The sequence below is a fragment of the Ruditapes philippinarum genome, unplaced genomic scaffold (assembly GCF_026571515.1).
Source record: "Ruditapes philippinarum isolate M1 unplaced genomic scaffold, ASM2657151v2 ctg3948_1_1_1_1, whole genome shotgun sequence".
NCBI classification, from domain to species: domain Eukaryota; kingdom Metazoa; phylum Mollusca; class Bivalvia; order Venerida; family Veneridae; genus Ruditapes; species Ruditapes philippinarum.
This window is the reverse complement of record NW_026854670.1, coordinates 19,456-36,710: the sequence shown is the minus strand read 5'-3', so window position 1 is coordinate 36,710 and position 17,255 is coordinate 19,456. Positions and strand designations below refer to the sequence as shown.

Below are 17,255 nucleotides of genomic sequence, written 5' to 3'. Positions count from 1 at the left end.
TTGAAATTATGAGTCATTCCTGTGTCTGTGTAAAGGTAGGGAGAGTCTACTTCAAGTGAGTGCAGTTACGCGTAAGAGATTAAAAGATTACAAAAAACAGTGATCACGTGGTACTTATGGGGTAACTAATAAGGAAATATTGAATATCACACTTAATTCGTAAAGCGTAGTGAGTTAAAGTGAAATGTATCTGCGTAAAGAAATGAATAATTTTGTACGCGGTAGCAACAATCTATAAGTTACATTATCATTAAAGGTACATATATATGTGTCAGGACCGGCGAATCCTTCATATCATCGAATTCGACTCATTAGTTAAATTCTAAACGGGAGCAGAATTATATGTACACACTCATGCTTGAACATTGTTTACGAGGCATTAATATCTTTTCATAATTATATGTCTAACGATAAACTTTTTTTGTGACAAGAATTTACGAGCAGTTAAAAACCTTTGACCTTTTTGATCTTACAGGTGAAATGTTGTTGATATTAATTCTTGAGTATTTGTCAAGTTTTCTGACACGCTATTTATTTTATCTCTTTTCTGAAAGATTTACAAAGGTAACATTAGCAATATATAATCATATTACCTACAAGAAGCTACTTTGAACATTTGACGCGGTTGTAATTTGTAAGTTGCATACTTAAACGTTTTGTAACAAATAATATTTACGTCGATACAATATGTGTGTATGAAATGTTGTTACCCTCAGTCAGAGAAATTCAATTATTTTAAACTTTTTATTCTAACCATTTGGAAAAATATATTGGTTTCCATTCACGTTTGTAACATATTGTAGTTTTGAATCTTCGAACATAATTGCAAATGTTGCCAAATTATGTAGTTTTTTGTCAACAATAATACATTAGAAGGACATTTCTAATGTAACATGCCCTAAGATGTCTATTGAAGGTTTAATATTTGCACATGTTTGATTGGACATGATTAGGATGAATTCGAGTACATAACACTTCTTTTTATTTTTCCAAAATATGAAAACCCCTTAAAATTGATACAGATACACATAAACGATATAATTGTTCCTGGCAAATGATAATGCAGGCACTGTTCTGATAGATAAATGATATTGACACATATCCATTCAATAGGGCAATGGAATATCAGATTTTTGTTGTGAATATTACATTTGTGATACTGAATTTTCATATCTGTTTTTTTAAATTATTGAGACTCTATTGTTCAATAATCACTCAACATAACGATGTTTTTTATTTCTACTTACGTAAGCGTAATATTCAATATGTTACAAATTCTGCCAACTCCTTCTAATAAGCATATCCGAAAATCTTGTTAACCATCAAAATATACCATTGAAAGCCAATAACTTCAGACATAAAATCATTGCTATTCTAAGAACAGTCTATATGACAAAACATTAAATGGAGTAACGTATCCTGGTCATACTAGTCATATATAATACAAAACATGTATGTATAGCAATATATAATAAGTCTGGTGTCACATCAGCGAGCAGCATATATTTGGCGTGAATTGATTGTACTTCTTAAAGCTCATACCGCTTCCTTTTGATAAGCTGATTGCATATTTCGGACGAAGTTTAAAATGATCATCCACTGTTTTTTTTTCTTTCTGATTTCGATAACTTATTTTAAGTAGATCACTATTTATACATCCTTAATCACATGTGTATAGAATAAGAATTTGTTTATGAAGTCATTTGTTCTTTCTTTAACTAAAAATCATAACTTACCTAACATTTTAGTCGATGGTATTTGAGGTAATAAAAATGGCGAAAAACTTGTTTAAGCACCTTTGTCAGCAGAATTAAGTCAGTAAAACCCAATCTGCATTTTGGAGTATGAAAGATGGAAATAAATCAATCATTTAAAAAACTAGATTAACTAGAACTATCGCTGAATGCGATTCATACCCCACCAATGTCTTTGACAGAAGACGACTTGGAAAGGTGGTTAAGGGAATAACTTTAGTGGCACAAACACATATACATAAAAAGAAATTATCTCTGGTGAAAAAAAGATAAATTTTACAGGTAATAGTCTAAAATTTAATATATATTGTCAAATCATGTTCGAAACAGTTACAAATAACCTTTCATTTTCCAAATATTCTAAAACAAACAAAAGCAGTGAAGTTAAGAAAATAGCATAATTATGTCAAAATGTAATTAAGAGTGGATAAACCTTGCATACTGAGCTTACTTGTGACCCTTCATATATAATATAGACTTTCAAGTGAATATTTGTTCTTAAAGTAAATATAAATTTCTATGAAATATTTATAAGTGGTAAGTATGCAGTGTCTAATGTTTGAAATATTAACATATTTTACTGGGAAGTATATAGTATCTTTATATATTAAAGTTGAAATAAATGGGAAAATAAATGTCCGTATGTGACTGAAATATTTAGATTAGTTATTTATCAGTATAGATATTGTGATTAATTATGAACTGAATAAACAATTGAATATCTGTTCTAGTTTCAGAAACATAAAGTATTAATGGTTATAAAATTTTCTAAGCCTAAAATGAGCATAACTCATAGTTCAATGGAATTGTAGAACTTTCGTCATCTGAGCTTGCTTGTAACCATTCATATAAATTTTAAGTTTCAAGTAAATATCTGTTCTGGTTTAAGAAATATTATAGTAAATAAATTTTAAGACATAAAAAATGGACTTAACTTTGTCAAAATACAATACAAAGTTATCCCCCCACACATTTTTAGTTATGAAACTTGACCTGCATATCTTACTTGCGACACTTCGTATATGATTATCTGTTCTTTTTAAGTTTTAGAAATATACAAGTACATGTAAAAATTCAGAACATTTTCTAAGTCAATTTTGACATTTAAGTGTGGCCTTGACCTTATGCTGGCACAAGGGTAAGATGGGTTCTGCAGATTGCCCAGTTGGGGTGAACATTTGAGTCAGGTTTGAAGGATTTATAAAGCGGAGACGACAAATTATGTAATATTTGATTGTATGTAAATTCGAAGACTTAAAAAGGGGCATAACTTTGTCAAAATGCAGTAAAGAGTTATGAAACTTGACTGCATATCTTTATTGTGACACTTCATATATATGTTAAGTTTCAAGCAAACACATTTTCTAGTTTCAGAAATATTCAAATACATGTTAAAATTTAAGAATATTTTAGAATATTTTCTAAGTCAAGTTTTGACCTTCACGTGTAACCTTGACCTTTAGCCGGTAAAAGAGTAACATGGATTCTGCACATGACTTGGTGAGGTGAACATTTGAGCCAAGATTGAAGAAAATCTTTCAATTAGTGTAGAACTTACAGAGCGGACACGACATACTGCTGTCTAATATTTAATTGTTTGATATTTGACCTTCAATTGTGATCTTGACCTTGAGCTGACACATGGGCAACATAGGTTCTGCACATCCCCTTGTTGAGGTAAAGATTTGAACCAAGTTTGAAGAAAATCCTTCAATAGGTAAAAGATTTAAAGAGCGGACACGATAATGGGGACGGACGGACCGACCGACCGACCGACTGACGCGACAAAGCAAATCCATTATAGCCCCACTCCCCACATTTTGTGGTGGGGGTATAATAAAAGTAGTATAAATTTACCACGAGTAATGAAGTGATGCTAGTGGTATCGTTTTGAAGATTTGAAGTTCTTCGCTCTGTTAACTTTGAATTGTTTATTGTTTGTGAAAGAATGTCCGTAGATCTAATTCTCAGACGCTCTCTTAGTTCGAATTTCAACAAGTCAAATTTTTGTCAGATTTTCCATGAAATATTTTTTTATTAGTATGTTGTTTGCGACGTGCGCATGTTCTTCATGAAAACATAATCTTTGAGCCGATATTTTTTATCAATGTTTCTCGTGTGAAGATGAATTCTTAGAAAATGTGAGCTTTAAAAGTTTACCATTTGGCATGATTATTGTTTATATTGGCATCGCATTCACGACAAGAACAAAATCTTAAATGTTAGAGCTTTTACGTTTTATGTTTTTGCAATTGATGGAATTCAAAAAATGTGAGAAAAAAATGTTTTCGAAATTTAGTCATTTACGTTAAAGAATATTAAACTGAACTTGCTTAGAAATCATTATAAAAACGAAAATGTGAAATAAAACTTGACTCCGTAACAATTTATTAATTTATTTATCTGTTTACAATGTTTTTAACACGTCAATTCTTTTTTAAAGAAGATTAAATGTCGAAAGCATAGAAAAACAAAAATGTAATGTTTAAACGATGATTTTTTATATATAGAAGGTTTTGGTTATTGTTTTGTGGTCTTTGCAAAAATAGAACGTGAAAAAAATACTTTATTTTTAATATAAAACATGTATATGAACTATTATTATATTAACGAGTTGAATTATGACAGACTTTTACTAAAAGTTGTTACATATGCCTAAATATCAGACATAAGGCATGACAATTCTTTGCTTTTATGGTTGAAAAAAAAACAACAGATATGTGACCAGAATAGGCTGGAACAAATGAGATTAACTACTTTATATTTGCTCTCAGGGACAATTTTTTTTCTTAAAACTGTATAACAAGATTTATTACTCAGTTTTAACAGAACATATCTTACCAGGCTATATCATGTGTTTACATTTAACTTACATAGCCTTTTATAAATACATATTAAGAAATTATTTTGAATTTTAACGTGATGTTTTCCACAAAGTTTAGAATGCAAACATACGTAGTCATATATATTATATTGATATTCATATCAAATTGGCATTGTATATGATTTTTGTCGTAGATAGAAGAACGTTTAATTTGTTTGCACTTGTTAACATATTCAAACATAAATAGAAATTTTCTGAGCAAAGAAAATTTTTCTGAATATTAGTGTTACACTTATGTCCAAAAGATAATATATCGTTGAATATACTTTCTAGATTTTTGCAGAAAGGACTATTTATGTAAAGAGGTATTATATTAATATAAACGAAAAATGGGTAGATCTTAAACAAAATATTAAAGTACAAATTCAAAAAATGTCGTTCAAAATAAGTTTGTCAAACTGACTTACTTGCTTCAAGGATTTTGCAAGTCATTTTAAATGCATTTTGTTAGGATTTAAAACTTAACTCAAACATGATGTAAAATATGAAGGTATAGTATCAAGCACATATTACAGTACAATAAAACTCTTTGTATTCAGCTTTTTTAAATCAAAAAGCTGTTGCAGATAAACTAATCTTTGTTATTTTTATAATGTCCTTATTTTCAAAGGCTGGTATTCTTAATTTTAATAGTATTTTGTAAATAGAGGAAAACATGCGGCAAAGATGTCTGTTATAAAGGTAGACAAACTGCCTTATATTTTTCCAATATTACGACTATTTGCAAGAGCTCTCTATGTATCGAAGAGATGCAGTAAATATTCCAGTAATAAGTACTAGTGTATCAAGCTTTGTCAAAACGTTTAAGGTTTTTACGCATTTTTTGTTTGTTTTTAATACACGTCTGTTTATTCGGATTTATATCCAATTGAACGGTGGGTACTTTTTTAAATGTAACTTTATTACATTACATTCGTCATGTTATGATCTTTTTTTTTCTAAAGATTTATTCGTTGTCTTATACCTTGTCATAATAAAAAGATAATTGATTATCACGTTGAATTGTATAATGAAACGTCTCGCACAATATAAATATAACCTGTATGTAGACATTAATTTACACTCAAACTGATTGATTCTAAACATGTTCTATGACTACTCATAATCAATACATACTGAAACACTGTCAACTCTACTATCACTTTTCTTAAGTTAACATTCATTTAGCTAAATGACTAAACTGAACTTCGTGTGAAAAATAAGATTTGTTAAATTTTAAGTGCTATTTAAATATAACATGTAAAATTATATAAACGTTTGTTCACAGTTTTAGAAAAAAAAGAAAGCGAGCTTTTCCGTAACATCATACTTCTGTCATATCGCAAAATGTCAGTATAAAATATCGGAATAAAAAGTAAAAACACAGGTGCTACTTTATATTTTATCAGTTTTTATTTTATTAATAATTGTGGTTAACAACAAATGCTAAAGAAATTTAGATTCAGTTTTAGCTGTCGGCTGTATATTTACCCATGCGACTTGTGCAGACCAATATAAGGTACACATCCGTGCCGCCTGATCATGGTCTGCATAGTTAGCAATTATTTTAGTTAGTGATGAATGCTTTCGTTCAAATTAATAGATTGACAATTCTTGTTAAGATATTTAGTATGTTAAGTATTAAAACGTTGTAAGAATGATCAATATGTTTCAAGTTATAAGTGCCATGTAAAGTATTTGATACTAGGGATATTATCCCCAAACTGATACTCGAGATATTATCCCCAAACATATAATATTATATTTTCATACATATTCCAAGAGCAAAAAAGAAGAGAAATATTGAATTTACAGATTCATCATTTTAACTTGGAACTTACTGTGTTTTCATTTGTTTCATACTTAATGATCAGTACAATCTATGAAGTAACTATAATATATCAAGATTGTATTTGTCTATGAAAAGTTTGAATTAGAACTGGTTAACTGTGCTGACATTATTTTGTTGACTGATAGTTTTTGTGACATATGTCCGTTAGCAAGTTTGATAGAATCAGACATTTTCTCTACCAATCTCAGACTAATGCGTAAACCTACTCCGCTTTTTTTTAAAAGACAATCAAATCACAAACAATCCAAGTTACAATTACAGGCTACATACATCAATATGCATAAAACATTCTTGGAGAAATAACGTCTTTTGTAATTATAAGTTATTTATTATCTAACATTAATATATTTAAATTTACTCTAATTGATCTTAACTGTATTATTTGTGATGTCTTCAGTTTTTTCGAGAACAGATATTTCGAAAGTATTCGGGATACAAAGGGCATAATGCATTTATCTATATTAGCTCTTTTTTCCGCAAAATTAATTTCTTGCCCTTTTAAACGTTAAGATGCCGTCTTAGTAACGCATATACATGGCATTATATTGTATTGAATTATTACTCGTATTAACAGATAATTGTTTTCTCTACATTCTTCGTTTAAATCTGCGGTTTAGATGTTTTCTATATTTTACTTTGATAGAACAGATGTCTTGCCCGAATTTTGCGAAGAAATGGTTCAGCATAATTGCATTTCATACTGAAATTACCGGTAAAGTCGTCATTTCAATATAAGTTTATGGTGTGATAAGTTCAAAGTGTGTTACTTTTATCGAGGATAAGCCATAGATTAAAATATCACTATATTATTACAAACACGTTACCATTGATTTGTATGTTTTATATGAAATATTGAAACATATTAAATGATATCTTATTGATTTCGAAAGCAATATTATATAGAATAATATATACAAATTGTGTTTACTAGATGTTTTCTTTTAAATTTGTTTTTTTTAAAAATCTTACTTGGTTTAAATAAATTTTAATTATATAACTTCATAAAAACTAATATATAAGTTATCTCAAAACTCTAAATAAAGAAATTTATGGATGCTCTACAACTACTGACACTAAATACCAATCAATTTTTTATTTCTTCGGCATTCATAGTCACTCTGTAGACTGTCCAACGAAATGAACTTCCAAATATTAAAGGTTGAATCGAGAAAACAATTATAGGTGTCGTCTTTCTGTTAGAAAATACCCTGAGGTTAAAAAGGCATCCACCTTATGTATCATTATAATATTACGATTGCATTAACAATAACAGCATTTGCCTTATGGGAAATACACACTACAAAACAAGGGTATTAATATTTGACGAATGGTTGAAAAAATAGATTTATCAAATTTGTTTCTTAGTTTACGACTGACTGAAAATTGCGATGGAAATAATTAAACAATATAAATTGTAGAAAGCTAATTTTTATAACGGAATTATCATAGAACATATGACAATTATCTGCGTAACAATTGCATTACAATATGAATCCAAATATAATTTCAATCTTTAAGTATGATTAGGAAATTGTTGAATTCCCTTACTGATGGCGATGGTAAGCTAGCAATATCAAAACATTTCCGTGTCGATCCCCTGTGTTCTGATACACTTTTACATATCCTTAATCACATTTATATGACATGACTCTATGTTATTGATAAAAAATATATGACCTAGGTGTGGGAATAGAATATGCAGGAATGAATTTATTGTATCTCTCATTGCAAACAACCCCCTATATTTTAATGCGGTAAATGAATTATTCAAAGTTATAACAATATTCGTCACCAATATTCATTTAGCAGAATTTGAAGTAAATAAAATATTTCAAAAGGTTTTAAGGTCACCAATGACGTCAACATCGAATATGCCACAGTTTTTTTAGTATTTTTGATAAAATTACTTTTTAAGGCTCTGGGTGTTTGTATATACTTAATAAAAATTCATTGGAGCAGATAAATATCCCTTTTGAGGAAAAATTCAAATCCAGTTTTTGTCTATGCATGGGAAGTCTTAAATTAATGGCTAAATGCCAGAACATTCTTTCGCACGGACCAGACTCTATACATTTAGATATTGAAAACTCCTATAAATTTAAAGTATTTGAAAGCTTTGCAAATCAAACTCACAAATACGCAGGTTTATGTTTTTCAATAAAGTCTTAGAAACGCCAGGGCCGTTAGTAAGAATGTGTACAGGCATATCAATATATTAATGAAAGTTATGCAGTTTATTGTTATACTGCTGAAATATATTGCAAACCTAAAATGGACTGCAAAATATGTTAGATAGTGTAGAAACATAGGTAAATAATGACGCATTTGCCTCCCGCAATGTAATGAAATATCAGATTTTGGCTTTAAACTGGGTATTCTTGATTTTAATATGCATTCTGTTTTTCTTTTGGCAAGCATTGCAACTATGTGTCTCTAAATTTAATCTCAATCGATAATCCAAAGTTTGAAATAATTTCAAGAAGCGAAAACACTTATTTTGTATTATATGCCATCTTTATTGTAGGTAAATTAAAATATATCATTATTATTATTTAAGAGAATACAAATCGATAAAAAAAACATCGAAAATATAGGTAATGAGGCACTCAAGAAAGCTAGTTTAACGTATTCTGGCAATTTGTAAGTATTTATACAATCATGTCAGCTAGACCTTTAAATAGAAACTGGTGCTCATAAGCCATAGCTATATGTGCTTTATGTTTTAAACATGAATCTTTATTGAAAATAAACTTGTGTTTACACATGAGTTATTCCAGAAGAAATAGTTTTAGAGGATATTGAAGTTTCTTCTATAAATATAGGATTTATTGTCATCGAGTGGTATGAAAATAAAAATTTCACGAGTGGCAGTAGTCACGAGTGAAATATAATAATTTTCATAACACAAGATGAAAATAAATCATGAATTAAAAGAAAAAAAAATTGTTTATTATATTTTTTTCCCATTTTTTAAACTTGTTATTAGGAAATCTCTTTTGATTGTGTGCATTGGCGGAATTTAGAAGAAAGTAGTCTGCCAAGACACCAGTGAAAATTCGGAAAATACGTTTCAGTTTCAGTTTGCAGTGAAAAATAATTTTTTACAGAAAATATGGAAAATAGAAATAAGCATTTTATTTCATCAATATCTCTCTATATTCATTTATAAGTATATAATAAAGCTTTGCACTGACACTATTGCATTTTACTGTTCACTTATTATTTGGATTTTCTTACCTATTAAGTAAGTTAAAGCTGTATGTCCATTTCCTTAAAAATAGAAAAAAACTATTTTATGTATCGTATATTTAAAATGTCCTAGATAATTGACAGCTAAACACAATCGCTAGCCAACTAATTATATAATATAATCATAAGTGTGCAGTTAAAAAAATTATTTGTTGTTTATAGATATAGATATAGTTTTATATATTGTTACAATTTGCTCTGTAAAAGAACGGATGTTTGTTTCCAATTTAAATGAGAGTATTTAGCCCTTCAATTCATTTTAATTATGTGAGTTTTGTTATTAACCATGCTATGACATATGTTTTGGCATTTACAGTAATTTGACAAATACACGTTTTTATAAATTTCCTGAAGTGATTTGAACAGGAGTTCAACTGTTGATTTTAAGACTGAAAGGTGTTCCATATGCTTGGATCCAATTAATTCTGCTTTAAATTGAAAAGTAGCATGTGTTTCTGTCGGAAGATTTGCAAAAGTTAACACTAACAAATCTAATTTAATCACCTCATAGATGCTCTTTGAAATCTTGCAATAACGCAAAGGTATTAAAACATTTATTGCTTCCAAAGGTACTTCCTATGAAGATATCATTAGATTAGCATGGGTGTTTCTGGCTGTGATGTCGGCACGGTTAAACACAGTAAATGTTTATATCTTATCATCAAGAACATACACAATTTTAATGAACGAAATTTTAAGAGCAATGTCATCAAACATTGTTTAATAATAATAATAATACATATTCAATTAATTTGAATCTGTAAGACAATGTGTTATCTCTCAACCTCAGCACTGGAACATTTTTTTTTCATTTAAGGAAATGACATCATGAAAGACCTATTGAGACCCCTAAAATGCTTTCATTTTATTTCTCAATGTTATTTGTATGTGCTCTTGTATTGTTACCCAACCGAACTCGTTGACTTTATAGCTAAACCTTTAGCTGAACTTGAATCTTTGCTTTTTCTAAAACTTAAATTAGGATATAGTTATTTGTATGAAAGGTACACTACCTCAGTTATGTTTTTGTTATTATTCTTACAAGTATGATATACATTGAATTATAAACATTCTCTATATTCAATATTATACCTCATAAATGATTCGACCCAATAAAACAATAGTTTGTCTATCATTCACAAGAGAATTCTCAGGTCGTATGTGTCATCAATGGAGAATTACTGCATGTCACATCTTATTTTTGAAACGATTTAATTTTACAGAACGTCCAATAAATAAGAGTGATTCAATTCAACATAAAAGAGAGAACGTTATAAAAATAGTGTACTTCTAAATTAGGTTTGGTAAAGACTTTATGCATTGGAATTTTTAAAATTGAATTCTAAAGTTAGCTTACTTTACCTCAATTTTTACAGATTATTGTATTATATAATATATTAAGTTTTACTGATCCGAGCATTAAACTTGGTCGTAACAGTAAAAATTATATGCAGCGCAAAAAGAGTCAAATATCAAGTCTTATTTTACAAACATTATGCCGAATATAGATAATAAGTTTAGACGTTTTCAAGGTCATGAAAGGTTGTTATCATCTATTTCTATTTTAACAGCATACTCCTTGCACTCGTTATTTTGAAAAATAATTTAAAAATAGTATAAGGAAAAATCATGTAATTGTTGGTATTCGATGTTTTTAATATTCTTTACTTTAGTTTCTTATAATCGTTGATTTTGTTTTTCCTCCTTTTATTTTAAATCATATCTAACTTATCATAAAATCTATTTCATATGATAATTAAAATGCGAAAATAAATCATATGCAAATGATTATAGAACATAATTAAATTATTGTCTCTGATAACAATTTTTACTGTATTTATTTCCAGAAATAAAAGAGTGTTTCAAATAAGTGTATTATAACAAACGGTTGAAAGAAAATTGAACGTGACCAGAATAGATATAAGGTAATACTAAAAAACAATTTTGTCCTTGTGAGTGACAAACTTGTGCTTTCAAAGTAAATTGTAGCAAAATGTTGTTGTCTCGGACAACCTTGATATTGGCTGTTTGCTTTTATACATATTCAAATAAAGAAGCATCTGATGACAAAATACTAGAGAACATTTTTAAATTGCTCATTTAACCAATAATGAATTAAATTCCCCTAATCCTGTTTTCGTAAGCAATCAATGCTTCGATAGGCCTATAATAATGAGCTTCTAAAACATATCCTCTAACCGATTACTTTCATATTTAAGTCTTATTTTAACCAAGCATTTCAGTTTAAGATATACTCAGATATTTCAACGATATATATATATCTGTAATAAATTAAGTCAAAGGAATATCTGATGCATATGAACATGAAGCGTAATGCGCTAGTTAATTTTAATGGTCATATTCACGAATATATGTTTTCAAAGCAATGGTAGGTTTAGAATATAAGCAGCAATATATGAACATAGTTTTATATAAAACGCATCCATCATTCCTTGTGTATATGAATATTTGCTATACGGAAACAGCAAACTATGCGAAACTGCAGTTTTTGTAATATAAAGGAAACATAAAAACAAAATGGGAAAGTTTAGTTAGATAGTTTGTCAACTTGTGGTTTTATTAGTTGCAAATAGATATTGATAAGCTAGTTAAAAGAAATCGTTAGCATAGATATCAACTGAAATACATCGGGATAACTCTATTAAGTTTATTGAACAGAAAACTAGAAAAGCTGATTAAATAACTCTGAATAGTGTTATAAACTGATTACTTAAGCCAGATTCTTAAAGATCATACTGATGTTTATAAAATATTATCAAGCTAAAATACAATCGATTCAAGAGACCAAACAAACCATTTGGATTATAGCAGAACAGCGGTTTCTTTTCTTGCTTTAATTTTGGAAAAACAATACATTATGGTTCAATTGCCATAAAGCTGTTTTCCACGGTAAGGGAAAAACAAAGATTAACCAGACATTAATTATATTTATCAGTCTTTCATTCAAATCTGCGTACATTTACATTATGCAGTAAACATTTCTAGAATTATATCCGTATAAGCAAAGAAGAAATTCAAACAACTATAAACATATAATACAGACCATAATGATAAAGATATTTTCTTGAGATTTAGATGTCATAGATTCATTTTTGCATATTACAATCAAAATAGTAAGCTACTCCCAACGTTTTATTGTCAATGGATATCTTTTCCTCATTCAAATGCTTTGATATTTCAGCTTTCGATATATCGGGATTTATATCGATTATATCTAGATCATTTTAATGCTTAACAATACAATGAAGTAAAGATTGTTACAGATATTGTCGAACAGCTGAAGATGTATATCATTTGTTAAGCAAAACTTAATGCTCCAAAAACTTTTAAGTTTTTGCTAAAGTTACAAATTTTAATATAAGTTGTTAATAATTGTAAACAGAGTGCACTAAACTTTACCTTTAATAGAAAATAAGAAGGAAGAAAAACAATAAAAAAAAATCCAAGACAAGCTTATAAAATTTATTTCATACCAGAAAAACATATGCCGAACGGTACTGACAGATATTTGCTACTTACATGTCTTCCCCCAGTTAAACTTAAACATTAATTCTTGTTTTGATGTCAGATGATAATTGTGTACATGCACCCTTAAACATTATGCAACAAAAAAAGGCAAAATAAAGCATTTTGATATCTGTTCAAATAGACCAAACACCTTTTACGAGCTTCTTTCCTAAATGTTATATTGACAGAAATAGAGTGTGACAAATTACCTTTTACTCTTGCAATTCACGTTTTTAATCATCCTACTTTCTCACTTTCAGCCGTTTTACAAACCAAAATTAGATTTGCCATCGTTAGAAAATAGTGACGGAAGAAATAACATTAATTTCTAAGTAAAATTTCTACATTCAGGTAAAGAATTAAAAATATTATAAAATATGGTAGACTATGCGAGAAATATATCTGATATGTTTTTGTTCAGATCGGTATATCCGTCCCTTTTCCCAATAAGCGGTTCTCCTCGGGACGAATATTCGGATCCAAACCGCAACATATAACATATATTCTTTCGAAAATCACATTATTTTAATTATTGGATCTTGCTATTTTGCTACACATTATCTCTCGAAAACTTCAGCCAAGTGTATGTCATTTGATCATTTTATACTCGTAAAAAATAAGCATTTTACAAAAAACACGCGGAAATTTAAGCTTTTTAAAGTTAAATTAGGATTGAAATACGTGTTTGCAAACATTAATTTCACATTTGTGTGTTATTATTATAAGGTCTTTGATTTTAAGCTAATGTAAGCTATATACCAGTTTGTTAAAAAGGTGTATCAAAATAATTTAAGAGCAGCAATTAAAGTATTTACAGTTCCAGTCGATAAGCATAAATTTGTGAATGTGTTGCATACTTCCTCTGATCAATTCATGAAGGTAAAAACCGACAAATGTTGCTATCTGTCAGAACCAACAGAACGTCTTACATGTTTAGAAAAAAATATTCGAATTGCTAATGCGTTTAAAGTTTAATGAATTGATAAAAGTAATAATATCTAACTAAAATGCAAATTTTAAGTGTGAAATAAAAAAACGTTCTAGACTCTTCACTAAGCATTAGAGGACCCAACGAAATATCTTTATCAAAACCGTAAGTGTGTACTCCAAACACGTACAAAAAACAATCGGAGGCGTAGGATTCTTTTGTGATATACATGTAGCAGTTAATATTGGTGATTTATTGAAAATATTGTTTATGTATATACATATATTTAAGCATACAACGTCGATAGCGTATATAACATTTCATTAACAATTAAGCAATAAAAATGTAATTTAAAAGTAAAACAAAACTACAGAAGTAATATCTGTATCTGTAAATAAGCATTTTTCATGGAAAATTGGTATAATCATTGTCATGTAGATTTTTTTATCCTTTTGTAACGAAGCACATGTCCGACTCACGCTGCTATCTTCTCTTGTATGAAGAATCATTCGACCATTTTTTAGGTTTTAAAACATATTAATCATGTTTTATATATGTTTCCGTTTAATTATGTCCATTCTATAATTGTAAGTGTTACTTAGGAAAAGATGTAGCACATAAAAAATTGTTTAGGGGATGTTTTTTTCTGAAAAAGTTTAAAAACAAAAATTATCCTTTTGTTTTAATTTTCTTTTGAATCGATATGGAATTGTCATCATATGTTATCTTATGGCGAGTATAATCAAATCAGTTGATATTGAATAGACATTGTGATCAAACCAATATTTAAGACCTTTAGCAATTATATTGCATATATCCTAAAGAAAAGCAGCAGCAGTGGTGCAATAATACGATAATATAATAATTCGCCAGGCAGTGGAATAGTTAAGCTTAAAGTTTCATTTACTTTTACTTTGGCGTCTTGCCTAATACTCTTCTGATATTCAAATATTATAAAATCAGATGTTGCTATTTTTAAAAACAATGCCACGCAGTCCTTATTTACACAAGTATCAATTTACATTCAACATAATACAGAAATTAAATACGTTTAGATAGAAACACTATTTAAAACGGCCATCACCTTTAAAAAAGTGAACTAGCATTTTAGAAGGAAGTGAACTACAATTTTAGAAATAAGTAAATTAGACGACCATTGCATGGCTGATTGAACTGCGGGTTTAGCCAAAACCGTTTTTGCAATAACCTTTCATGTTTATTATGATGTTATTTACTAACCGTTTCTATTCTAATTGTACGTACGTGTTGTGAGTAGAGAATTATTAGAAATATATTACTATATGTAAGACTGCAGAATGTATGGTTTTAGACAAATTGTCTATTACAACCTCAAGGTGACCATATTTATCAGGAGAAAACATTACTTCCTTCATCAAAGAATACAGCTCATTGAACATACCAAATAACAAAACTGAAGTAGAAATGAACATAAGATTAAGTTTGTTCCGAAACATGTTATCATTTATGTTCATACGTTAAACGATCTGAAGTTTATATTTTCAAACCTCATTTATTCTATTTCAGAATGATTTAGATAGCGTGTGTTACCTTTCAATGAAGATTAACAGATTTAGAGTCTATATTAGCATAAATAATATAAGATAGTCTACATAACAGCTGGTTGAAACGCGTCTTTAATCAGGTAGGTAAACCATCATCAATATGTAGTCTAAACATACTCTCAGTGGAGTGTGTGTTATAACAGTTCATGTGGTGTTATATTGCTTTGAACTGCTTTTTTATTTCACAAGAAAAATAGATAGATATATCAATGTCAAGAAGAACACAAAAAATAAAGTATTACTCTAGTTTTATTGCGGTCATTAAATAGTAAGTGGTCTGACAAAGAGAGGCATCAACAGTTTCACTCAAAAGTTAATATCAAAACTTACAAACTTATGAATATGAATACTACTTAGTTCATGTAATTGCTCATTTTTTGCATAACAGGAACATATATATAAAAGTAAGTGACTGAGACCAGTAGCATAAATTTAAAAAAGGAATATCCTTGTAAAACATTTAATTATGACATTCAAAACTAATTATAATAACACTTAAAATTGTAATTTTAAGAAATCTAGAAAGAATGCTTATTTGTCTTATATTGAAACGAAGTATGTTCAATAGCTTACAACCTAGATATGAAAAGTACTTGTTGAATAACTGTTAATTTATTAAACAATTCGTTTACATATTTGTGTATGTAGAATTATTTCTTTACAGTGAGTGATTATCCTTATTATGACTATTGTTTGTACAAAATGTGATTTATATTTGAAAATATACGTTCAAGGAAAATTGTTTACCTTCGGTAACTAACAATTAAGTGATATTTAATCGGTTATAGCTTTTCACCAACATTACCATCCTGAAAATATGTCACTTACATCATTTGTATATTTGTCTTTAGATTTAGATTATATTACGTGGTAGAATAAATGAATCTAATGACCGACTGAGAGCACTTGATTCACCGCGATATTGCACTCAAATTTTCATCCCTAAGTTTCAATTATTGAAGCGTATTTTAAAACCTGGATAAAAGCTGGTTTCGATCATATTAATTAATAGGAATTATATAATAAACCGAGGAAGTACCTAAGTCTTGAAGTGACGAAATGTGACTTTTTTCTCTTAGAAGCGTTGATTTTTAAGTAACTTCTCATTAATACGGAAGTATTAACGTATTCCGATAAAATAAAGAAGTAGTTATCACCGATAAAGGGAAATAATCAGTATGCTCGCATCCTGAATTACCTTTATTTGCGTTTGATACATTCCGAGAGTTTGTTTATCTTTTCTGCCAACAATATTGCCTATGTAGATATGGTTGAAATTATCGAACCTATTTAACAAACATCTTCACATATAAAAGGTGATTGCCACAAAATTGTGTGATTTTCATCCAATTGAGTCGAATATGATATTCCTGGATAACTCATAAACCATTTCAATCTTGATTTGGATTTTATCTATCTAACTGGATCGATAGAGTATTTTCACTATCTTGTGTATCGTGTTGCACTTTGGAAGATTTCTTAGCACATCAAGTAATAA

At 28.7% G+C, this 17,255-nt stretch overlaps 1 long non-coding RNA gene across 2 annotated transcripts in view; it reads left to right on the top strand.

The window, feature by feature from the left end:
* The window catches only part of LOC132740713 (uncharacterized), a 47,032-nt gene extending 31,199 nt beyond the window's left edge, over positions 1–15,833 (top strand). For both annotated transcript variants that reach the window (XR_009627195.1, XR_009627196.1), the window contains exons 2-3: positions 11,566–11,643; positions 15,720–15,833. This is a non-coding gene — a long non-coding RNA (uncharacterized LOC132740713). The remainder of the gene's footprint in view (positions 1–11,565; positions 11,644–15,719) is intronic.
* Positions 15,834–17,255: the final 1,422 nt, after the last annotated feature.